Source organism: Vulpes vulpes, chromosome 16 (genome assembly GCF_048418805.1).
Source record: "Vulpes vulpes isolate BD-2025 chromosome 16, VulVul3, whole genome shotgun sequence".
In the NCBI taxonomy this organism is placed as follows: domain Eukaryota; kingdom Metazoa; phylum Chordata; class Mammalia; order Carnivora; family Canidae; genus Vulpes; species Vulpes vulpes.
This window is the reverse complement of record NC_132795.1, coordinates 35,394,663-35,422,401: the sequence shown is the minus strand read 5'-3', so window position 1 is coordinate 35,422,401 and position 27,739 is coordinate 35,394,663. Positions and strand designations below refer to the sequence as shown.

The following is a 27,739-nucleotide window of genomic DNA, read 5'->3' as shown; positions in this document are numbered from 1 at the left end:
ATTTTCTCATTTTATTTTTATTACATTTATCTCTGTTGTTTTTAAATTTTTTTCTCTTCATTTTTATCTTCCAGTCATTCTGAGACTCCTACAATCTGCATATTACGTTTCCATTTTTATAGTTCATATCTCTTATGTTTGATTTCTAATTCTGATTTTACAATTTTCTAATTTGCCTCTTGCTGTATCTATTCTATCTATTGAATTCTGTGTTTCAACTCTTGCATTTTTCAAAGCTAATATTTTACTTGGCTCTTTTTCTAACTTTTTAGAATAATATATTTCCTTATATAACTTAGTATGATTATTAAGTTACTATGAATAGGTCTTTATGAAATAGGTATCGATGTTTCTGCTCCTGATACAATTTGTAATGCAGTGTCATTTTTTTTTTGTTTTCCTGCTTTATTGAATTGACAAGTGAAATTGTATATACTTAAAGTGTGTACATAATTCAGTATATGTATACATTGTAAAATGATTATAATTAATTCACCCATCTACAGATTCAGTGCAATGTATATCATAATTCCAATGGCATTTTGGGCAGAAGTAAAAATAACAATCCTAAAATTTATATGGACTTACAAAGGACCCTAAATAACTAAAGAAATTCTGAGGAAGAACACATCCAAGGCTGCACACTTTCTAATTTCAAACTCCATTACAAAGCTATAGTAATCAAAATGAATATGGTACTAGCTTAAAAACAGACATGTAGACCAGTTGAACAGAATAGAGTCTAAAAATAAACCCATGCATATGCAGTCAGCTAATCTGTGATAAGGGTGACAAGAGCACACATTTGAAAAGGATATTCTCTTCAATAAATGGTGGTGGTAAAAGTGTAAGACTGGGGAGGAGACATTGGCACTTATTTAAATGAACCTGCACCTGAACCACTCTTACAGCAAGATCATAGTCAGGCCTGTCGGGCAACTCCCACCTTCCATCGGGTCTGCTGGATTCCAAAAGAAGAGTCAGACCCCTCTTTTATGTTCCTATATCCGTGGTCTTCAGCATTTATAGATCTCATTAAATATTTACGTAGTGATTACTTTTACTATGTGCCAATTACTGTTCTAAGGGCTTTACTTCAATCCCCAAAACATTCTAGGAGACAGGGACTACTATTACAATTCCCATTTCACAGAGAAGAAAACTGAGGCATAGAGAGGGTAAATCATGTGCCCAATGTCACTGATCTTACAAGAGGAAGAGACAGATTCACAACCTGGTCATTCTGGCTCTGGAGACCCCAGGTCCTTAACTGCCCTGTTATGCTGTGCCCCTATTGTAGCTGCCTGTTTTCTTGTCTGGTAAACTTTGTGTGAATAGGGCCTGTGTCAATTTCTTCATCTTTACCTCCTTAGTAATTGGCATAGTGTCCTGGTCCTCAATAAAGAAAAAATTAGGAAGACCTACAAATGGCCAGCCAGCAGGGACACAAAAAGGTATTCACTATGACCAATCATCAGGGAAACACAAATCAAAACCACAACGAGGTATCACCTCACATGTGTTAGGATGTCTATTAATAAAAAGACAAGGGATCCCTGGGTGGCGCAGCGGTTTGGCGCCTGCCTTTGGCCCAGGGCGCGATCCTGGAGACCCAGGATCGAATCCCACATCAGGCTCCCGGTGCATGGAGCCTGCTTCTCCCTCCGCCTGTGTCTCTGCCTCTCTCTCTCTCTCTCTGTGACTATCATAAATAAATAAAAAATTTAAAAAAATAATAATAATAAAAAGACAAGAGATAATAAATGTTGGCAAGTAGGTGGAGAAAAACAAACCCTTATGTCCGGTTGGAAATATAAACTGGCAGAGCCACAATGGAAAACATTATGGAAACTCTTCAAGAGAGTAAAAATAGAACTTGATATGATCCAGCAAACCCACTTCTGAGTATTCAAAGGAAACAAAATCATTATCTTGAGAAGGTATCTATACTCCCATGTTCTTAGCAGCATTATTCATAATAGCCAAAGTATGGAAACAATCTAAGCGTCCATCAACGAATGGATAAAGAAAATGTGGTGTGTGTGTGTGTGTGTGTGTGTCCTGTCATTTGCAACAGTTTGGTTGGACCTAGTAGCTAAGTAAGCTAAACAGAGAGAGACAAATTCTGCATGGTATCACTTATTTGTGGAATTAGAAGAATATATCAAACTCATAAATAGCAGAAAAGTGGTTTCCAAGGATGGAGAAAGTAAGGAGGGTTTGGTGAAAGGATACAAAATTTCATTTGTAAGATAAGTAAGATATAAGGATCTAAAGAACAATAACAAAAAAGAATGAAACTGGAGCCTTGCCCTCACAAATCAACTCAAAATGGATTAGACTTACATGTAAGATCTGAGACTGTACAACTCCTAGAAGAAAACATAGAGAAGAGTTCTTTTTTCCTTTTCTTTTGAAAGAGATACTCTGCAAGTGTTATTTTGTTTTGTGAGTTCATTTTCCTCTGAGATGAATGGCTTCTCTGTTAAATATTGTTCATGGGGAAGGCCAGGTACGGCTCTGGTCAGTTTGAGGTAATGGCAGATGAATTTCATTCTTTCCCTAGGGGAAGGAGCCAGCATCCAGGTTGGTTAGCCTGCTTTCCTATGGCACTCTGAGTTTTAGAGGGCTCAGAGATGTGGGGAAGACATCAAATCAAACTGTTGGGGAGCAACAATAGGGAAGAGGAGATTAAAGGACACAGTGTTCCAACTGAAGAAAGTGTTCCAAGAAGGTGACGCTCGTCAGAAAGATATAGACCAATAACTAGATAGAGAAGCGGGATACAAAGATGGTGTTTGTAAGTTTGGAGAACTAAAAGTATAATCTCTGTATGCCAATATCAAGGTTCTTCTTCAGAATAATGAGTCAGTCATGTTGAACTTCATTAATTAGCCATTTTAATTTTAATTTGTAGTCACAATATTCCCTATAAGTTAGCACTGAAGATATATTCTTTATTTCTGGAAAAATTATCCTATTATTTCTATTTCAAAAATATAAATTTCACTAAAGAATGTTAAGAAAGCTTAAAAATATATAATATTTTAATATATAATTTAATACATAATTTATAATATACTATAAATATATTAAATATATTAAAAATATATTACTTCACATTTATTTTTGACCACAGGTTTCTTATTAACCATCCATATTGATTTTGTAAATAATAATACCTTCTGAATCTTTATTCTTAGCACTGTTTCCAACTCATGGTTTTTAACAAACTGAGTAATTTCAGAAAGCAAATAGGAAAATATGTCAGTTCTTATTTAATTGCGATTCAACTTTAATACACGCTGATATATGCCTGTTTTGATTCTAGGTTAGCATGTCATTAGGAAATAATGTGCTTGTACATATTCATTGTTATAACTGTCCTGTTGCAACAACTGGCTAGCAGTAATGCCAAAACAAAGATTCATTACAAACAGGCTAATTTATTTAAGTAAGTATCTCACTGTGTGACCCTGTAATCATTCAATTTGACATACCAGCTAAAGTGTCAAATAATTCTCCCACTACATCATTTATTTTTTATAAATAAATAGTAAGTATGAGCAATCTTGCCTTCTGTGCCTTCATCCCACAATTCATTGTTATGGTGATGTCTAAACCCTTAAGTTGTTGGGCACACACTATGGGTAAGAGGGTGTTTGCATGTCTCCAGAATGGCTCTGAAGGCACGTATTGACAGAAGCACTAATTAGTCAAGCATATTTCAAAGCAAATAATTGGTGTGGAGACTTTCAGCAAGACTTGCTCATGAAACTAGACATATAATTGGTAATATAGATCATCAGCTGTTACTGCTCTCTCCTCAAAATCATATGGGCAATTCTAAGCAATCAATCCTGAACTGATACATACTTATTTCTTTGAAATAAGAAAAATTTACCAAACTAGATGCACACTTCTAAATGAAAGGGGGGAAAGGCAAATTTGGCGATAGAGTGAAGTTAAACTTTGCCTTTGGATTCATAAAGACTTGAGCCCAGACCTCAGGCAAATTATTTACCCTTCGTGAGCCTGATTTTTTATCTTTTTTTTAATTTTTTATCTTTTGAAATATAGTTGTATCCTTCAAAGAGTTGTGATGTTTTATGAACAGTCAAGAAAAAAAATCTCTACAAGAGGGCATGTGGTATAGTCCTTGTCACTTAAGAAATGTTAGTGTTTTAAAAAAATTATTATGTCTATGTTTGATGGGTTAAATGAAACAGGGACAAGGTATAACTTGTAAATTTATAAAATTGGTTAATCACTTCTCTTTGTCTCTCCCTTCTTCTCTTTCTCCTGCTTTTTCTTCCTACTCTTCTTGTTTTTTTCTTCCCTTTTCCCTATCACTCCCTCTCTCCTACATTTGTGGAATTCTCTTATTTTGGCGATATCCACTCTGCATAACTATCTCAAAATACACTGTCTAAACAACAACACATTATGAGTGTTCATGGTTTTGTGGATTTTGTGGGCTTCCTAGGTTCGGTTGACCAGTTCTTGCTTATGGTCTCTCAAAGGGTTGCAGTCTGTGTTAAGCGGGGACTGCAGTAGTCTTAAAAGTTTGACTGGGCTGGATATCTAAGACAGTGTACTCACATAACTGATGATGGAAACTGACTATCAGCTGGAAGTTCAATAGTGACTTTCAATCAGACCCATCTACACATGGCCTCTCATGTGTTCTGGATTTATCACTGTATGATAGACGAGTTTTATTTATTTTGAAATATTTTATTACTTATATATTTAATAGAGAGAATGCATGAGAGAGGAGGAGGGACAGAGGGAGAGGGAGAAAGACAAGCAGACTCCCCACTGTGTGCGGAGCCCTAGGCAGCACCCAACATGGAGCTTGATGCAGGGCTTGATCCTGAGACCCTGAGATCATGACCTGAGCTGAGGTCAGGCACCCTGACAGATGAGTTTTAAAGTAAGCAACCAAAAGCAAATATCCCTGAAGACTCAAGCAGAAGCCATAAGGATTTTTTTTAATCTCACTTCCATCACATCTTCTTGGTGAAAAACAAATTAGAGTCAACCAGATTCAAGGGGAAATACAGAAAGATAAACAGAAAGGGAAAGCAGTATCTTGTAGATTGACTACTAGATCTAATTTACCCATCCTGGGAGACATTAGCATCAGGAAGAAGCTGAATATTAAAAAATGAATAAATAAAAAAATAAAAAAAATTTTTAAAAAGAAGCTGAATATTCCAAATATAGGCAAACCTGCGAGATATTGCGAGTTTGGTTCAACTACACAACAAAGCAAGCCCAACGAAATTTTTTGGTTCCCTAGTACATATAAAAGTGACATTTACACTATGCTGGAGTCTAGTAAGTATTCAATAGCATTATGTCTAAAAAACAATGCACATGCCTTAATTAAAAATACTTTATTGCTAAAAATGCCAACAACTATTTGAGCTTTTGGGGAGTCAATATTTTTTGGTGGTACAGCATCTTGCCTCGATCTTGGTGGCCGCTGATTGATGAGGGTGGTGATTGCTGAAGGCTGGAGTGGTTGTGTCAATTTTATAAAATAAGACAACAATGACGTCTACTGTATTGATTGACTCTCCCTTTGAAAAACAATTTCTCCGTAGCATGCAATGTTGTTTGACAGCATTTTACCTATAGAACTTCTTTAAAAATTGATGTCAATCCTCTCAAGCCCTACCACTGCTTTACCAACCAAGTTTATGTACCATTCTAAATCCTCTGCTGTAATTTCAACAATCTTCACAGTATCTTTACTAGTAGATTCCCTCACAAGAAACTACTTTCTTTGCTCATCCATAAAAGGCAACTCCTCATTCATTAAAGTTTTATCATGAGATTGCAGCAGCTCAGTCTATCTTCAGGCTCTAGTTCTCATTCTATTTCCACCACATCTGTAGTCACTTCTCCCACTGATGTTTTGAACTCCTCAAAGTCATCATCCATGAGGGCTGGAGTCAACTTCTCCAAACTCATGTTCATGTTGATATTTTGACCTCTTCCCATGAATCATGCCCTTAATGGTATCTAGAATGGTGAATCCTTTCCAGAAATTTTTCAATTTACTTTGCCCAGATCCATCAGAGCAATCACTATCTATGGCAGCTCTAGCCTTCAAAATGTATTTTTAAAAAATATTTTATTTATTTATTCATGAAAGACACACAGAGAGAGGCAGAGACATAGACAGAGGGAGAAGCAGGCTCCCTTCAGGAACCCCAATGTGGGACTCGATCCCAGGACCCTGGTCATGCCCTGAGTCGAAGGCAGACGCTCAACCACTGAGCCACCCAGGTGCCCCTCAAAATGTATTTCTTAAATAATAAGACTTGAATGTTGAAATTACACCTTGTTCCTTCAAGACTTCAGAATGGATGTTGTGTTAGCAGGCATGAAAACAACATTAATCTCATTGTACATCTCCAACAGGGCTCTTGAGTGACCAGGTGCATTGTCAATGAGCAGTAATATTTCGAAAAGAACCTTTTTTTCTGAGAAGAAGTCTTAATAGCAGGCTTAAAATAGTCAATAAACCATATTGTTAACAGATGTATTATCATGCTGGCTTTCTTATTCCACTTATTAGACACAGGCATAATTTAGCATAATTCTTAAGGGCCCTAGGATTTTGAGAATGCTAAATGAGCATTGGCTTCTACTTCAGATCACCAGCTACATGAGCCCCTAACAAGAGTCATTCTGGGGGCAGCCCTGGTGGCTCAGCGGTTTAGTACCACTTTCCGTCCTGGGTGTGGTCCTGGGGACCCAGGATTGAGTCCCATATCGGGCTTCCTGCATGGAGCCTGCTTCTCCCACTGCCTGTGTCTCTGCCTTTCTCTATGTCTCTCATGAATAATTAAAAAAAAAAAAAAACTTTTTTTTTTTTTTTTTTTAAAAAAAGAGTCATTCTGCCCTTTCAAGTTTTGAAGCCAGGCATTAACTTCTCTTTAGCTATGAAACTCCTAGATGATATCTTCTTTCAATGAAAGGCTACTATATCTACATTGAAAATCCATTGTTCAGTGTAGCCACCTTCAGTGTCTTAGCTAGATCTTCTGCATGAGGTACTATAACTTCTACATCAACACCTGCTACTTCACCTCATACCTTCATATTATGGAAATAGCTTCTTTCCTTAAACCTCACGAACCAACTTCTGGTAGCTTCAGGCTTTCCTTCTGTACCTTCCTCATCCTCTCTCAGCCTTCATGAAATGAAAAGTTAAGGCCTTTCTCTGGGTTAGGCTTTGCCTTAAGGGAATATTGTGGCTAGTTTGATCTTCTATCTACACTCCTAAACCTTGTCCATATCAGCAATAAGACCATTTTACTTTCTTCTCATTCAAGTGTTCACTAGAGTAGCACTTTTAATTTCTTTCAAGGACTTTTCCATTCCGTTAACAATTTGGTTAACTGTTTGGCACAAGAGGCCTAGCTTTTAGCCCACCTTGACCTTCAACACACCTTCCTCACTAAGCATGGTCATTTCTAGCTGCCATGCTTCTAGTTGTTAAGTAAGAGACACGTGACTCTTTCACTTGAACACTTAGAGGCCATTATCGGGTTATTATCTGTCCTAATTTCAATATTGCTGTGTGTCAGGAAATAGGGAAGCTGGAGGAGAGGAAGAAAGATGTGGGAACAGGTGGCCAGTGGAGCAATCAGAACATACACAACATTTATCTATTAAGTTTGCCATCTTATGTGGGCATGATTTGTGACACCCAAAACAATGGCAATAGCAATGTCAGAGATTACTGGTCACAGATCACCATGACAAACATAAATAATAAAGAAAAAGTTCAAAATGCTGTTGAGAATTACCAAAATGTGATAAGGAGACATGAAGTGAGCAAATGCTGTTAGAAAAATGGCACCAATAGAGTCGCTTCAGGCAAGATTGCCACAAACCTTCAATTTGTAAGAGGTGCAATAGCTGCAAAGCGCAATAAAGTGAAGTGCCATAAAATGAGGTAAGCCTGTACTTTTTTTTTTTTTTGAGCACTTGCTTTTAGAGCATATGCTTTTATGACATATGCCTTAGGCTTAGCCAAAACATACAGCTGCCCTGGCCTGAGAGTCTGTAGCTAATGGCCCAAGAAAGTATTGCTGTTGAAAGTCATTTCTGGCAGTGGTTTCAACAGTGGACAGCATCCCTAGTTTTCAAGGGCAGCAGTGCCTGCATCAGGGGCAGTGCAGGTCTCCAATGAATAAATCGGAATGGTCAGAGTCAGGGCACAGGTGGTAGTAGCTAGTCCTCAGCCATGACAGAGCAGGCTTGACTTGTTTGTGTCTTGATACTGGACGTGAGACTGCCCTTATGTTTTCCAAGTTTCACCCATAGGCTTTTCAGTGTTTCTTCTTGCCACCCGTGATCTCTTAATATACTCAATTTTTTGCAAAGTTGTGCAACATATTTGTATAAGGTTAACTTTAGCTTTTTACTGTTTTGCCATCAAATTTTTTATTGTTAAAAAGATTTTAGAAGAATCTTGACAAAAAAACTTGCAGTGAGTCTGCTGAGTAAAATTCCGATAGCACTGAGTCATCTAACCCACCTACAGAAGCCGGAACACTAAATGTTGCCAGGAGTAAAGAGTGAAGGCACATACCGACCAAGGGAAGTAAAGCAAAAGGAGATACTACAGGAAAGATTCATCTTAAAGTATTTGTGGCAAGTTACTTAATGGTTGTACATCAGATTTTTCTCACAGTACAAAAGATGTGAGATAAACACCATATAGCAAAGTACCAATAGCAAAGGCATATTGTGATCTTAACTCCTGTTCTGATTTTTTTTAAGATTTTATTTATTTATTCATGAGAGACACAGAGAGAGGCAGAGACACAGACAGAGAAAGAAGCAGGAGCCCAACACAGGACTCAATCCCGGGACTCCAGGATCACACCCTGGGCCAAAGGCAGACGCTCAATCACTGAGCCACCCAGGTGTCCCCTGTTCTGATTTTCAAAGAAAAACTGTCAATAATATGAAGCCAATTTGGAAAGCAGAATGTATATGTAAAATAAAAGAGGGGGAAGCTTTTAATAAATACCACTTGAGTCCAATGGTCAATTGCCGCTAATTTACAACAAACATCATGCAAGCATTGAGCATGCCTCATGTGTGAAATTGATTCTAGAGTGCTGAATTTTTCTGACCTTACACTCTTACATGGCTTATCTCTCAAAGAATAGACCATTTAGATTCTTTGTTCAGAATACTTTGCATCAGATGAGTGTGTGTGTGTGTGTGTGTGTGTGTGTGTGTGTGTGTGTTCAGGAGAGAGAGGAAGAGAGAAGTAGAAAAAGAGAGTTAAGGGGGTAAAATGTTATGAAGAACCAAAATAAATAATGCAACTTTCATCCATGTTAATCCCTTTCTATTTTCAGCAGCAAGCCATTTACCAAAGCATGAATATCAAGGTATCAATTAAAGTTCCAATTAGACCATAGTATTCCCTGCCCCCCCCCCAAAAAAAAACAACAACACTTGCAAATTGATAGTTTTCCCCAAGGAGGCTGCTCACTAAATTTCATGAAGGAGTACCTCAGTTTTGGTAAGACATTTGAAAATTCATTGGTAAGTGAGAATAAATATTATAAAATATAACATTAATAATGTTAATTTAATTAACCTATGTCTGACTTCTGAAAAATAAATTGTATTTTGAAAAGTCTTTGATACCTTAGGGACCATGATTATGGCAAAAGCATTTCTTATGTCCTCCACCACTTCCTTCTGAGCACTTCTCTCATTATTAGGCATGATGTATGGCTAGTAAATATTTACAATGGTCATGTTAATATCACCATGTGAAATATGTTGAAGAGTAAAGGCCAGGATTTCTTATCAAGTCATCAGCAGAATATGGATAACTTATGACTCTAACACTGGTCATTTCTAGCTACCATGCTTCTAGTTGTTAAGTAAGAGACACGTGACTCTTTCACTTGAACACTTAGAAGCCATTATCGGGTTATCTGTCCTAATTTCAATATTGCTGTGTGTCAGGAAATAGGGAGGCTGGAGGAGAGGAAGAAAGATGTGGGAACAGGTGGCCAAAAATTGCCTCTTAGTAATGCTCATATAGGTATTTATTTTAATGAACAATTTATATAAAATATTTTTTTTGGTGCTGAAAACTGAGAATGAACCATTAATTAGAAATATTTCAAATTCAGTGGATAACATAAATGATCAAAATAACCTCAGATTCCCAAAATAATTGGAAAACTCTGTAAAGAAAAAAATAGCTTATTAAAAATATATCTATATATATACATATACATATATATTTTTGAAAATCCTTTCATATGCTGAGGCACCTGAGTGGCTTAGCTGGATGAGCATCCAACTCTTGATTTTAGCTCAGATCATGATCTTGGGATGAGGCTCTCATGAGGCTGGGTGTAGAACCTGCTTGAGATTCTCTCCTTCTCCCTCTGACGCCCCCCTCCACTCACTCTCTCAAAACAAAAAGAAAAACAAAACATTTCACAAGATTTAATGAGTCAGATGTTCTATTCAGTTCATTTTTAAAATAACCTCTATGTCTGGGTATTATTATCAATCCCTATCTTATTTAGAAGGGAATTAAGACCAGAGGGACTTAAGTAACTTGCCAAAGATCACACTCTTAGTGTGTGGTTGAGCTGAGATTTGAAAGTGGGTTGGCTGGTTCCAAAGTCAATCTCCTCAAACCTTAGTATCTTATCTTTAAACAGATCATGGCACCTTCTTCACAGGTCTCTGAACGCATTTATGAAGATTTACTGGCTTGACATTTTATATTCATTCATCATCAAAAGTTGTTCAATTATTTAACATTTCAAGCACTGACGAGTGCTTTAGTTATTGAAATGGAACTGGAACAAGAGATCACACTTTGAAACAAAAGCCCTATTTTGATTTGAGAATGTGGTGAATCAATGGAATAATGGTTATAATTGTATTTCTATACTTTGTATCCTCTAGGATACTATTACCTGTTATAGAAAGGTATGAGGGCTCTTTAGTCCAAGAGGATAGTCTCAAAGGCTTTGTTATTTATGAGCTATTCCCTCAGAGAGAAAATAGTACATGTTTTATTCTAAAGAAAGACCATAAAATATGAATATACAGGAGTAGCCATTTGGGCATTAGCATTTTTCAGTTTGTTTGCACAGCTCACACAATTTAACTGGAAGACAAAATAAGAAATCTTATTGGAGTGGCATCATCCAAAATGTAGCTATCTTATCCTTCAACTTGGGAAATGTCTGGTCATCAGATAATCCAAATAGTATTATAAATTAAGATTTAGTTCACGTAGAATGTCATTTTCTCCTTTATTTCTACATATGCTCATCTTCTTTAAAATAGGAACAAATCATTGTTTAGCTTTTAGAGTAATTTTAATTTTTGTTTTCGCTTTGATGCTTACACTGACCCTCCCTAGTAGCTCCATGATCCATTGATGATATCCAGCTCAATCCTACCCTTAGGCACAGTCTGTAAATATTAGAAAATTATATTAATAATACTGTGACTCATAAAGTATGTGTGTTTGATTGATGCTATCTGTAGAAGATACCAGTTTGCCTAGTTACCATGGACATAGTATCAAAATTTTTCTTACAGAAATTTCATGAGTTCAGTCATAATCATTCAGCTGCTTAACACGTATTAATTGACTAGTCTTTTTTTTAAAAAGACTTTATTTATTTATTCATGAGAGAGGATGAGAGAGAGGCAGAAACACAGGCAAAGGGAGATGCAGGCTCCATGCAGGGGAGCCCGATGTGGGACTCCATCTCGGATCCCGGGATCACATCCTGAGCCAAAGGCAGATGCTCAACTGATGAGCTACCCAGGCGTCCCTAATTGACTAGTCTTATATTCTAGGGGCAAGCAACATAAAGAGCCAACAGACAAAGCTCATACTTCAGTAGAATTGTACTCTAGTAGAGAAGACAGACATTCACATTTCAGTAGATATAATTTATGTTTATTATAAAAACAATTTTAAAAAATTCAAAAAAATACGAAATTGGAGTGATGAGATGGGAATGATAACTTTAGTAGATGCAGTTACTGGACCCTCTCTAGTAGGTAGCATTTATGCAGAATCTGTGCTTTAACCACTATACACACATGCCCATATATGCATAATAGGATATTACCTATACACGTATATATAATATATATTATCCCTAGAATACCACATTGAGTTGTGCACCATTCTTAATTATTTGTGATGATTCCAGAATTGCAAAAGTATTTTCTTCTTTTTCTTTCTTGCATAAAACTATCTTTACTGTCTCAGAACATTTTGAGTAGAGATTCTAAATAATGGGATTAAAGTGTCTAAAGACACACACACACTTAAATCTCTTGATATGTGTGCTGTTTACAATTTTTTTTGGCCTACCATTTATTATACGTAAAGGCAGATGATAATCGATAGCCATACTGCCTAAACATTTCAATAATATATTCTGTATGCTAAGGCTCATTCCCAGAAGCTGGGCCAATCTCTGAGTATTTTGCCATAGGAAAGCAGCAGTGCAGGTGGCAGCATGTAAAGTCAGCATTTAAGAAGGAGCGAAACATTAAGAGCTGGAAGGAGAGAAGCGAATGGTATTCCAAACTGAGAATTTGGTACCTCTCTTCTAATTGTTCTCACTTTAGAAAACATCCACATGAACACTATGTTCTTTGATCAGATACCTCTATTTTCAAACCAGCTAGATAAAAATTTAAAGATCAATGCATTTCAAAATCACTATGTTTTAAACAACCTTCTTTTTCTTGGAATGACCAACATAACAATTAACTGGAGCTATTTTATGTATTGCCAGAAATATTGTGCATCACTCAGACTAAATATATTGGTTTGCATTTTTCTGGCATGTGACAAAATGTGTGCTTCTCCAGAATGTCAAAGCAAGTTATCAGTCAGTCTTTCCATAATTTTTAATATTTAATGTCTAGTGACTCATGTTGACTGATTTTTGTCACGATATATTATTATATGTGTGAAAAATTAAGAGCGGTGCTGTCAGGAAACTTCATGAGGCATTTAACATATGAGCTAATGCTTTCCATAAATATATCCATGCATTCGCATTCACATCTTTACTTATCTCAGATGAAAGCCTATGGAAAGAACTTCATTAAAGCATTATGAAAAAGATATTTACTGAGAGAAAGACAAAATGATTAATACATAGCAGTCATGAAACACATTGGAGCTGATGGTCTTGCCCTTAAAAAGAGCTATAAACATCTCTGCTTGAAATGTTGATGTTCGTTAATGTCACAGCGCCCTCTAGGCTCGAGAGCATGCAATAGGGACAAGACGAATGCAATCTTTAAACAGCTGATGAAACCTGATTTTTCCATATAAATTTTTACACATAAAGGTACAATTAACTTCTCAACTTGTTTATCAGTCAATTTTATAGTCTGGCTCCATAAAGCCAACAGGATACCGTTAAGATTTTATAAGCAAAAAAAAATGAATTTTAAATCCATAGTTAATTTCTTTGGAGAACAGCCACTCACCTGATGTGTTTGAATATTAAAAGCAGAAATGATTTTGAGTGGGAAAATAAGACATTTTAAAGCTGAAAATGAACATTAAAGAGTCTTCAAAGTAATAGAAAAATATTTGACTTTGACATAAACCATAAGCATAAATTATAGGTTTCATTTATAAGGCATCTTGCAAATTATAAGGAAAGCCTGCTGAATTATATAGAAACCTTCTACAAGGCATATTTTATCATAGAACTAATACCAGAGGAACTGATGAAATGCACTCTTTTAGAAATTACTATCCAGAAGAAAAGACCTTTTTCCTTCCTACCCTTTAGTATCTATCTATGTGTATCCATCAATATCCTAAAGTAAAACTTCAGATTCTTTCACAAATTTTGCCCTCAACGTGTTAAAGGCAAGATGAAAATAGAATAGAGAAGCTCAACTTTGTGGAAAGCTTAAATAGGAATAGTTCTAAATGCTTGTTTGTATTAGTAATTTGAAATGTTTGATTTTTTATGGTACCTGTTAGCTTACATTAATTATTGTAGGCTTTAAGCAACTATACATATTGAATTATCTGGCACAAGATGAAATGCACAAAAATGGAAGTTTTGATTGAGGATTTTTATTCTAAATTTTCCATTTATCCAATATGGTGCCAAGAAGAAGAAGAAAAGAAAGTTGGAAAAAAGATTGGGTTAATAAGGTTGAAATTTTTCATAAACAAAGTGTTTATCAAACTGGAAAAGGGGAGTGGCTTTAGTGGCTTGAGATCTAAGAAATCTCAAATGTTTCTGTCATACACTTTAAATTTTACAACGGTTAAGACTTTTAAAGTACTATGATAATTTTGAGAAATTATTCTACCCTTTTTCCTCCAAAATTGCCAAACTTTTTCTACATCATCCATAACATAATGCTATTGAAATTTGAATATATAACATGTTAGAAAAATAGGCAGCCAAACTAAAACAAATAAACTTTAGCAGAAGAAAAGTTAAATACAAGTATGTTCAAACCCAACCTTGTGACTTCTACCAAATGTACTAATAAGCTATAACATGACTAATAAAAATTATACATAGACATATTTAAAATTGTCAAGGAGTTTTAAAAATAGAAATTATTCTGAAATTTCTTTCTCTCAGATCTAAATATAAAGTTGGAAACTTTCAATCCCTAAATACCGTTTTTCCCCAAAAAATGAAGACTTGAAAACAGAGAATATGAACAAAGGGCCCATTTTTTTGTTTCAAGAATGTGGAGGAAGAATGAACTGTTTTGCAAATGATAATTATATTCCAACTTTAATATTTAGAAAATTATTAAATAAATTATTGAACATATTTCCTTTTTCCAAACCAAAAACATAATTTTAAAAGCATGTACTTTATAAACTTAATATAGCTTTAAAAACTAAGAAAATCAGAAAAGGAGCCAATTTATTTAATTTCTCCTTCAAGGGTAGGGAAGAAAGCTCAAATAGCAATTTGAGCTTTTTGTTTTAAAAACTGTGAGTGCCAGCATTTACAAACGAAATATTATAGAGCAAACCTGTCAATACAAGAACAAATTGCACAGTAGAAAAAAAGTAAATGCACAAATAGTTTCTAAAGCAGGTTGTCAATTTGGGAAGTGACCATCTTATACATTTTTGAGTAGATTAGTAGATATTTGGGGTAGAGATTCACTAACCATTCATTAATATGCCATGCAGTATTTAATTGAATGTGACTCTATCCCTATAACGCTGAAAAGAAAAATGTCCAAAAAGTTAAGGTTCATTATTCAGAAAATTATACTTAACTGTGAATATTAAAAATGAGGAAAAAATATCCCAAACCCTCGAATTTAGTCCCATTTGTAGGTTAAGCAGATATACTGGGCACACTCTAAAATCATAAATGCTTGCAATCAATGATCTGGCAAAGATGATGATGGAGAGTCAAGGTTAAATTAGTAGAAAATGACAAGAAATACAGTGATAAAGACATACAGTCCCTGCCCTCTACCTCATTCTAACTTTACAAAAAGAAGTTGGGGTCTAAATGTCTCCTCCATCCAATATATCCCCATTTCTGCTACCAATGACTTCCCTGTTGCTAGGTCCTGAATCCTCAGCTCAGACAATCATCCCTGTTTGCTTTCTACTCCAGCTTCTTCTATCTGGTCTTCCCTTGCTACAGTTTATTATTTATGTTGCAGCGGAATGACCTTTCAAAACCATCAATCCAGATAATAAGCTCCATGAGGGAAAGGACCCTGACAATGACAAATTCACTGCAGTCTAGTTCCTAACCCATGAGCCAGCACCTGGCACACAGCGCACAAAGCAAGCCTTTAATGAATATTATTGAATGACTGAATGAACAAATAAAAAACCTACTCATTGCATTCCCTTCAGCAGTACCACATAAATTTCAACTGTATTAATGTGACCTAGAAGCCACTGCATACACATCCTTTTTAAATCTCTGCCTCTATGGGCTCCTATCGCACACAATGGACTCTAACATTCAACAACAGTGCACTTCTTTCAGTTAAAAAAAAAAAAAAAGCAAGTTCTGCTTAATTTTCAGTCCTTATTATTTACTTTCTCTCATCTAGAATATTCCCACACTTTTGCTCTCTTTTTTCCCTCTAAACGGCCCTTCTTAAGGCTAACACCTACTCATCTTTCAGCTTCAGGTCTCTGACAATATATCACCTCAAATCCCTCTGTCAAAGCTCCCAAAATACCAAGGACAAATGTCATGCTGAATTTAGCATAGAGTACAATGCCAAGCACACGATGTACTCTCAACAAATGTGTACGGAAAGAAAGAAAAAGAAATGTCAAGTGACTGATAATGGGTTGCTTCAAGATTATTTAGTCTATTTGTTGATCAAACTTAACTCGTTTTTCAACTTGTTTTGCAGATTTGACTATTGCTCTCATGACAAAAGTTCATGCAATCCAGGACTTCTAACAAAGTTTCCAAGGTAAAATCAGTATCTAGGAAAATTATGATCATTTCTTGTTAATATTCAATAAATTGGTTACAAACACAGTGCAAATATTCAGACATGGATGTAAATTCATATATATTCACAATAATTATTGATGCATTGGGGATCCCTGTGTGGCGTAGCGGTTTAGCGCCTGCCTTTGGCCCAGGGCACGATCCTGGAGACTCGGGATCGAATCCCACATAGGGCTCCCGGTGCATGGAGCCTGCTTCTCCCTCTGCCTGTGTCTCTGCGCCTCTCTCTCTCTCTGTGACTAAAATAAATTTAAAAAAAATTATTGATGCATTTAATAAAACATAACTGATTGACAGTGTGTCAGAATAGGACAAACATGGAACCTCAGTTATGTGTCTACCTGGGCTGGAATCTTAGGCAACTTTTCTGACCTTAAGCTAGTTACCTGATATCTCTGAAGCCCATTTTCCTCATGTATAGAGACAAAAGCACCCTGTATTGTGATTGGAAGGAATATAGACATTAGAGGTGTTCAGAAATGGGTGTCACTATTTCAAGGTTCATCTGTTAAAATATATATCATAGAATATCTTTTTATTATTTTAGTGAAAAGGGTTATTAACAAATAAGAGAGAGTACTACTCAAGAATACCACAGTAGATATCTTGATAAGCCTGTTTTCCTATTTAAGGAGATAATTAAGATTTGACCATGACTAATTACCTTATAGATAGGTTTCCTGCCTCTATTGCAAATTAATTTGTGTCACATAAAGTGCACCAAACATGCATTAAATCAAGTATTCAGTGTCTGATAATCAATTCATCCTAAAAAAAATAAACACTTGTAAGTGTATCACTGATGCCTTTTATAATTTTTTTAAATGTTACCAGAGACCATGTAAGATTTTTCGATGGACTACTCTTCAAACATTTAACCTTTAATCCTTTACTCGCCTGGATTTACAGCTAAATATCTAAAGTGAATCTACAGATTAAAATAGTCTCAAACTATTCACAGTGTTTGGTTTAGCAGGTTACTTGAAATTATTTCTGAGGTGTTTCTTATATGCCAGGCACAGTTCTAGGCACTAACAATATAACAATGAATAAAATGGGGGGAAATAGCTCTATTTTCATAACAGCTGAAAACATCACCCATTTATTATTTTGGTTCTGTAGGTCACAAGTCTGACTGGTATTGGCTGGGACCTCTACTTAGGTTCTTACAACATTGGAAAAACGAGATGTTGGCAGAGGTTGGCTCTTATCTGTACTCTCTGGGAAATAATCTACATCCAAGATCATTCATGCCATTAGCGGAGTTCATCTTGCAGTTGTGGGACTGGGGTCCTCCTTTCTTTATTGACTATCAGCTAAGGATCATGCTTAGCTTCTTGTGGCTGCTCCTGGATCATGACCCAGTCCACCTCCAAAAGCAGCAACAGCCCTTCAAATTCTTCTCTCAATTTCAATATCTCTGTCTCCTTTCTGAAGCCAGAGAAAACTGCTTTTAAAGGGCTTACCTGACTGAGTCCATTCCACCTAGAAAGATGGATAATCTCTTTTATCTTAAGGCCAATTGATTTGAGATTTTATTACAGCTGTAAAATCTGTTCACAGCAGTACCTACATTAGTGTTTGAATGAATAATCAACAACAGAAATCTTGGGAATAGGACATGTGCCCTAGCCCCTGCTACCAAAACAGGGGGTACCAACTTTAAAAAGAAATAAGTAAAATGAGTTGGCACTTAGGCTGTAAGAAATGATCATGTGGAAAAGTATTGTGAACTCACGTTCTATAGGCTGAAACATAATACATACCTAGGGAGACCTGGGCTTCTGGAGGCAACAGGCTAAATAAAAAGAACAATGAAAATCTCCCTGGAGTTTAAAGCAGAGCAGTAGTGGTATAATGTTGAATATGTCAGGGGTGGGGAAGACAGAGGGAGAGATCATAGCAGGAGCATTTAGTGTTTGGTAACTCCACTCAACTCTCATCAGTGTTTGTTCACAGGCCACAGGAGGAAAGGCATCTTACAAAAAATATAAACTAAGCTGTACCAATTTAAGAAAAGCACAAATAGAAGCTGTACCTATACTCAATTATATATTTTCCTACAAACCTGAGTGTGGTGATTATTACTCCAATGCATGTTCTTATACTGAACCTTAAATGAAACCATATTTCCAAAACTGTAGGAGGACTGTACACAAGCATGACGTGCAAGATGAGCTAAGCCCAAGCCCTTTAACATCAGTTTATTTAGATACAAACACCCGAAGCTAACACACAGACCAACTACTCTCAGAGTAACTACATAGAGACAGAAATATTTTAAAGGGAACACCACTCATCTTCCAGGAGCTCCTTATTTTATAAAATCCATTCACTCCCCGTGAATATCATCCTATGGCTTATTTCAGCTTCCAACATGCTATAAAATAATCTTCCCTGACTCCCCATTTTAAGAATCCTCGTGGTTTTCATCTTCCTTTGCTTTATCAAGCTAATTAACTTAACAGTAGAGTGTCCCTAATGGTCTTAGGCTGGGAAAGCCTAGCAAGCAGAGTACCCAGTAAGATTTGGCCAATCCTTCAATGATGCTAACAGGAAGCTCAACCCCATGGAAGTGTGCACATCTGAGATACTTGGCGTTTCCCTCTGCTGAGGGCCAGTGTCTCCATGAGCATGAAGTTTTATTTTTAACATGAGCTCCAATTATTTTACAGAGTTCTCAATATTTAGTTTTCTTCTTTTGTGAGAAAAGTATCTCTCTGGACTTCCTGGTCATCAGTCAAATTTGTAGACATTTTCACTTGTGTGGATCTTCCCACACCACCCATTCTCCTACTTGTCTATTATCTATAAGGTTATATCTCTTAACAAGTTTCAACAAATGGCTTTCTGTAAAAGGTCAGATAGTAAATATTTTAGACTCTGTGAGTCAGGCAGCCTTTGCTGCAAATCAAATCTGTATTGCAACGTGAAAACAGTCATAGACAATATGTAATAAATGCACGAGGCTGTGCTCCAATAAAACTTTATCTATACAAACAGATGTTGGTCTGGACTTAGCCTGCTGCTCACAGTAAGTTGCTGACCCCTGGTTTTATAAGTTGAAGTTCAAAGGACAGAAGACAGAGTTCAGGAAAACTGGCCTCTCAAGTGAATTAGAAGCTGACAGTTTCCAAATCTCATGTCACAGGGTGTGTCACACTAGTATCCTTCAGACAAATGTTACATCAATTTACCTTTCAAAACAATATAAGGACATTCCTCAGTATTTTCTTTATGTTTCTGAAAATATTTTACTTAATTCCCTCAGCCAGGACTAGACACGTCTTCGAGCTGCTAGTCTTTAGCCAGGTTCTGATTTCGTGATTTCACGACTATGTCCTTATTGACTATTGCTGTTATGTGCTTTTTTTTTTTTAATCTGTGTTCTTTCTACACTAAAAATCTGCTTTCTTCATGTTTCATATTACAATCCTAACTAACATGCAAATCTCTCTAGCTGGCATAATTTCAATAAGGGCAATTTGGAATTGTAGTGACAGAGGAACTTTTGATATGAACAAATTTGTTCATTTGAGAGGCTCCATAAAAAAAGCATTCAATGAATCAGATTTTAAGGTCTCTTACAATCTGTTGGAGCTTAAATTTGAATTGATACATTTTTTAAGATTTATATAAATTTAAAATAAAAAGATAAGGAAATTTAAAAAATAAGTTTAACTTTGAATGCTTCACATATTTTGACTCTTCTAAGTAAAGCTTTTTTCCCCCTTCCTAAAACAGCTCTGTAAAAGGCTAGATAGTAAATTTGTTTTTTTGTAAAAATATATTCTAGGTTCACCTGGGTGGCTTAGTGGGTTAGTCGTCCAATTCTTGATTTCAGCTCAGGTTATGATCTCAAGGTTGTAAGATTGTGCTGGGCATGGATTCTCTCTCCCTTTCCCACTTCCCCTCCCTCCCTCAAAAAAATATTCTAGAGTTCAGTGAATTAAGCTAATAGCCTTAGTCTTGGTTAGACATAAGGAGAAAAGTATGATACTCAGAACATATAAACGTAATTTAAAGAGTCTTTTAAAATACAATTTGTGAATACAGGGATTTATAATATGTGTTAACAAAAGTTAATTTAATATTTTTGATAAGTAGAAGGCCCTTTTTAAAAATAAGAGTTATTAATATATTTTAAAACAACTCTTTGTCTTCTTCCTAATTTTATCACAGTGTAAATAATATTCTACTTTATATAAAACTAATAATTGTAAGAATTCTTTATATATTCTAGATACTAACCTCTTATCAGATATATGCTTCCATAAATATTTTCTTCCATTACACAGGTTGCCTTTTCATTTTGTTGATCATAGCTATTGCTATGCAGAAGCTTTCAGTTTGATATAGTCCACTTGTTTAGTTTTGCTTTTGTTGCTTATGCTTTTGCTCTTAGATCCATTAAATGCTTGCCAAGAACGGTGTCAAAGAGCTTTTTCCTTTCATTTTATCCTAGGGTTTCAGGTTTTACATTTAATGGTTTTGTGTCTTACATTTAAGTCTTTAATCCATTTTGAGGAATTTTGTGAGTGGTGCAAGATATGGGTCAGTTTCATATTTTTGCATGTGAATATCCAGTTCTTCCAACACCACTTATTGACTGGACTCAATCTTTTATCCACTGAGTATTGTCAAATATTAGTCAAAGATCAGTTAACCATATATACATGAGTTTATTTCCAGGTTCTTAGATCTGTTCTGTTGGTCTATATCTGTTTTTATGCCAGTATCATACTTTTTTGATTACTATAACTTTGTAATGTAGTTTAAAATCAGGAAGTGTGATATCTCTAGCTTTATTCTCAGGATTTCATTGACTATTAGGGGTCTTTTGTGTTACCACGCAAATTTTAGAATTATTTTTTTCCATTTCTGTAAAAATATAATTACACTCAATGGCAAAAATCAGGCAAATTGTTTAAAAAATGGGCAAAGGACCAGAATAGACATTTTTCCAAAGATAATCAAATGGTCAACAGATATATGAAAAGGTTCTCAACATTATTAATCATCGGGAAAATGCAAAGCAAAATCATAATATCGCCTCACATCTATTAGAATAGTTATTATCAAAAAGACAAGAGATGACAAGGGCTGGTAAGGATGTGAAGCAAAGGGAACACTTGTACAGAGTTGGTAGGAACATAATGGGTACAGCCACTATGGAAAATAGTACAGATGTCTCTCAAAAAAATAAAAATAGAATTGCCATATGGTCTAGCAATCCCACTTCTGGGTATATATCTAAAAGAAAATGAATCATTATTTTTGAAGAGATATCTGCACTCCTTTGTTTACTGCAGCCTTCTTTACAAGCCAAAACATGAGAACAATCTAAGAGTCTATCAATTCACGAAGGATTTCTGATACACACACACACACACACACACACACACACATAATGGAATACTATTCAGCCCTACAAAGAAGGTTCTCCTGCCATTTGTGACAACTGGATGGACCTGGATGGCCCCTTGAGGGCATTATGCTAAGTAAAATAAACCAGAAAGAGAAAGAGATACTATAGATTTCACCTATATGTGTCATCTAAATAAATAGATCTCCTAGAAGGAGAGTGCAGATTGGTGGTTGCCAGTGGCAGGGGTATAAGGCAAAGGTTGTCAAAGATACAAATGTCCAGTTATAAGATGAATAAATTCTGAGGATTTAATGTACAGCATGGTGACTATGGTTAACAATCCTGTATTTTATACTCAAAAGTTGCTGAGAGTAGATCTTAAAAAATAAAAATTAAGTTTAAAAAATTATTTTATTATTTTAATTCTAAATTTCCATATTTATGTATGAATCGAAATATTTTGTTTCTAAAAATGTTTTATAAACCACCAAATTCTGTGTTCATCTAAGAAAAACTGCCATAAAGAAAGCCTTCTAGGGATCCCTGGGTGGCGCAGCGGTTTGGTGCCTGCGTTTGGCCCAGGGCGCGATCCTGGAGACCTGGGATCGAATCCCACGTCAGGCTCCGGTGCATGGGGCCTGCTTCTCTCTCTGCCTGTGTCTCTGTCTCTGTGTGTGTGTGTGTGTGACTATCATAAATTTAAAAAAAATTTTAAAAAAAAAGAAAGCCTTCTAAATTTTTTATAATAAATTTATTTTTATTGGTTTTCAATTTGTCAACATACAGAATAACACCCAGTGCTCATCCCGTGAAGTGCCCACCTCAGTGCCTGCCACCCAGTCACCCCACCCACCCCCTGCCGACCTCCCCTTCCACCACTCCTAGTTCGTTTCCCAGAGTGAGGAGTCAATAAAGCCTTTTAAAGGAGTTCATTCTTATAAAGTTCTTACCTTGTTTAAGCCATAAGGATAAACACAATCATGTAAACTTAATAAGTTCAAGATTCTTATTAACCGTAAGATCTAAGCTAAAATTAATGATAAATTATATTCATAGAAAATATAATCTGTGCTCGTATGTAACACATTATAGAGTAACCTTCAACTAAAAAGACATATAAATGTGTTTGGGTCATGTTATATATCTGTTCATTTTGAAGAAATGTAAAAAAAAAATTATGTAAGATATCAGGGTACATATGTAGAAAAATGGATATTTATTGCTTATCTAAGACAAGAAGAGAGATAAAAAGAAAATATTTTCTTTTAAAGGAAGACAGGTGTGGTTGTTTCTAAATATAAGAGTAAACAATGAAATATTGTTGAAGCTGTACAATAAGCACAGAGGGCATGAATGAAATGAATTTTGTGAAGTAAAAATAATGAGATGGAAGCAATGAAATATATTTAATATTTAAGAAAATTGGCTAATTATATATAATAGGTTCATTCATAAGGGGTAAAAAAGGATTGTAACTCTTTTACCACAAACTGTTAAATGTACAATATGCAAATAAAAATGAAGCAGAATTTGAGCATTCTCTTTGTTAAATACTGGTTGTTCCATGCCCAAGTAATGGAATTATTTTTATAATAAATATATTTTTAATTCTCTGTGCTTTTTGACATATTTGTAAATTACCTTTTATAATTGTCATCGATTTCTGTAAAAGTTAGAAGTGCATAATATTATAGTCACTTATTGCTGAGTGCATATGTGCATGTGTGTTTTGTGTTTTACAATATTATGTATACTATTCCTTACATATTGAATGTTATAACTTATATTTGGAGACCTGTGGCTTATGTTTATATCTTTTTCCTCTGAAAATCTTTTTTAGGGATCCCTGGGTGGCGCAGCGGTTTGGCGCCTGCCTTTGGCCCAGGGCGCGATCCTGGAGACCCGGGATCGAATCCCACATCGGGCTCCCAGTGCATGGAGCCTGCTCCTCCCTCTGCCTGTGTCTCTGCGCCTCTCTCTCTCTCTCTCTCTCTCTGTGACTATCATAAATAAAAAAAAATTAAAAAAAAAATCTTTTTTAATCTTTACCTTTCCCAAATTTAGGTCTCAAATTCAAAATAATAAAACTTATCTTCTATGCCTAAAACGTTTGTTACCTAAATGATCATTGATAACACAAAGCTATACTACTTTACATTATTAAAGGATGAGAAATAAGAATAATTAGGTTTATCTATCATGCTTTAAATTTTAATTAACTAAAAATTAAGCTGAGGCTTTAGACAAGCTGAGAAATACTTCTGGAGCTTCCAAATACATGGCTAGGACTTTATTCTGGACATTGTCAAAATGAGAAAACCAATGGGCAATAGCCGACCAATGGAATGAGTGGTAGCAACCAAAGAAACTGCATAAGCTGTCAGCGGCTCTGGGATACAGTAATACTGTATGGAGGAAATCCAGTATTTTGTGCTGTTGATTTGGTCATCCTGGATGTACTTGTACATGAAGACCTTCAAGGAAATGTTACAGGAGAGGGAATTATCTTACTGATAACTTACTGAGATACTGAATAAACAGAAGGCGACACAGACTTTGATAGGAGATATCAGGCTTGTTAGACTTTTATTAAAATTGACTTAGGGACTATCAGAAAAAGACTCAGGCCATAGCCAAAACTCAACAAATCATCTACAAGATGAAAGAAAAACAAGTGGTTCTCAGTGCTGACGGACCTTATAGAAATGCTTGAAACTACCTTGCACTTCATTGAAAAAGATGCAAAGTTTATGGTGAACCAACCTGGTGGAATTTTAATAGCTTCAGGAGAAGCCGTGGGAGCCAAAAGTCCAAGTGTGATCTCTGAAAATACTCCATGCAGAACAAAGATACCTAATGAAGCACATTCAGAATTGTTCAGTGATGGCACCATTGACTCTAAAAGAAAATCTCAGCAGGAAGAGAAATGGATTGTGCACAGATAAACATTCACTGCTCAGTAAGAGGTTCAAGGCACAAAAGACTAGCATTTAAAGCAAGATAAATGTCCAGAGATATAGCAAATGTTGGATCTATCTCTTCCATTAATAGCTCTATTTTACCATCTAAAAGTAGAATTTTGTTTATTTTTTTTAAAGATTTTATTTATTTATTCATGAGAGACACACAGAGAGAGGCAGAGACATAGGCAGGGGAAGAGGCAGGCTCCCCTGTAGGGACCCTGATGTGGGACTCGATCCCAGGACCCCAGGATCACAACCTGAGCCAAAGGCAGATGCTCAATCACTGAGCCACCCAGGTGCCCCTTAATCTGTTTACATTTGTAAATAAAAAGGTAAATGAGTAATAAGAATAAACCAAATGATGATCAAACCATGTCAGATTATTAGTTCAACCCCTAGCCTGTTAATTTCTGACGAGATATCTGAAAGTACTTAATTTATTGTACAAATTTAAGCCTCAAATTCAATATGAAATTGGGAATTTTACTTATTATATTTTAATGCTTGAAATTAGAGAGCAAAGTGCAATAGGGACCTTAATCTGGGAGACTTGAGTGCCATAAAATATGGATTCTGCAAAGATTTAATGTATGTAAGTACAGTCATAGACTGTAATAAAATATGATATAAATGAAAAAATAATAATATAAGAGTTCCTTAACTAAGTTTGGTTCCTTAACTTAGGACAAACAAACAAAACAAATCTGACTGGTCAAAAAGCACTTCAGTCTCTTATTTTTTTAATCACCTACTACTTATCAGTAGTTTGCAAAACTAGCCATAGTATTTGCCCTTTATGTCAAACATAGTTGATAAACATTACTCATATAATCAGACAAGTATAAAACTGGCACTATGATAAATGCTTTAAAAATGTAAATAGCAATAGTCTCAGAAAACTACATAATTAAAAATACTTGATTTATTTGGAAATAAAAAGATAAAAAAGTAAAAAAGAAGAAATAAAAAGATACTTGACTTATTTTGGGGAAGTGTATTTGGGGAACTTTGAGGAAATAGCATTTGAACTGGTGTTTCCAGGGAGTAGAGAGAAAGTGTTCCAGGTAAGAAAATAGCGCTTATAGAGACCCAGTGTTAGGAGGAAATGTGGCACATTCAAATCACTGAAAAGTAACTGATGGGGACAGGCCTTAGAAAGTAAAAGAGTGCTTTATACTAGAGGTGTGGGTGAAGAGATATGTAGCTCTGAGATTGCATTATGGACTTTATTTATTCCTTTTCACCAGAAAGAGAAGATCCAGGGATTTTAAGTAGGGGTGTTCATAACAAAAAACATAACAATAGTAAAACTGGATAACATTGGTTGTGCCTTGCTGTATGCCAGGGATTGTCTTAAGGGTTCCTACCTCATTTAAGAACCACTGATAAGCTCAGATTAGTTCTTCAAAACTTAGTAATAGAGTTACTAGAAGCTAAGTAATTTTCTTGTTTGAGTCAAGATTTATGTATGTAAGTCACTCATGATGACGACATTTTAAAAATAGTAATGTATTCCTAGTTCCTAGAGCTTCCCATTCAGTAAGTCTGCAAATAGGGCCCAGGAATTTGAATTTTAATAAGCTTTATCAATAATCCTGACAGACTGCCAGAGGGTCATAGTTGGACAAACAATGAGTACCTATTATATGATGCTTTTTATTCCCCACATATAGCAATGATCTGATCCCTTAGGGAAAGTCCCAGAGTTTATGTAGTCTGATCTTTCACTACCGAATTCCTATACCTTTCCTTCAAAGATTGGAATATGCAGAAGACAGCTATTTATAGATCTTCAAAAAATTACATACATCAAGCTAAAATAATGTCACTAGAATCTTAGCGAGTATTATATAAGAAGATTAAGATGGTAAACAAAATTCATAATCTGATAACCGCACCAGTTATAAGATATTCCTTTCAGAGGTATTGAACTTTCTGAACTTTCCCTATGACAGAAAAATTCACCTAAGTGCTGAACAAAATCAGAAGAATGGTTACCCGACATGGGGTGGGGCTGGGGGTTGAGACTGTTAGAGAAGTGGAGCGAGCAAACTTTTACAGGTGATGGTAATGGAAATCTTGAGAAAGGCTTTAGTTACACCATATACACACTTCAACTCATTGAACTTAAACTTAAGATCTATACATTTCACTGTATCTAAGTTATACATTAATGAAACCAATCAATCAATATAAAAATACTTGTGACATAATGACCCATCATGCCCCATCCTTACAACACCTCTTGACTCCAGTTGTCCCTGCATTTTCTATTCCTATGACCTTCCTGTGAAGAGGTCCTTGGGCACATAGTAATTCTAGAAACACTATGCCTCTAACCATTCTACACAAACTTGTCCACATCAAAATACATAATTTCAACATACATATTTTGAGTGAGAACAGCTAACAACATAACATTACAATGTTGAGATGCTGAAAAAGATTTTTTTTTTCTTAAAAAAAGATTTATATATTTGAGAGAGAGAGCACGAACAAAGGGGAGGTGTAGAGGGAGAAGCAGATTCCCTGTTGAGTAGGGAGCCTGATGTGGGGCTCCATCCCATGACCCTGAGATCATGACCTGAACTGAAGGCAGACATTTAACTGAGACATCCAGGTGCCCTGAAACAGGTTTATATGCATTTTTTTCTTTTAAAATTTTTTAAAATTTAAAGTCAATTTAATTAACATATATTGTATTATTAGTTTCAGAGGTAGAATTTAGTGTTTTATCAATTGCATGCAACACCCAGTGCTCATTATTTCAAGTGCCCTCCTTAATGCCCATCCCCCAGTTACCCCACTGCCCACCCACCTCCCCTCCAGCAACCCTCAATTTGTTTCCAATA

At 35.6% G+C, this 27,739-nt stretch overlaps 1 pseudogene; it reads left to right on the top strand.

The window, feature by feature from the left end:
* Nucleotides 1–24,918, top strand: part of LOC112922209 (ethanolamine-phosphate phospho-lyase pseudogene) — a 71,076-nt pseudogene extending 46,158 nt beyond the window's left edge.
* Nucleotides 24,919–27,739: the final 2,821 nt, after the last annotated feature.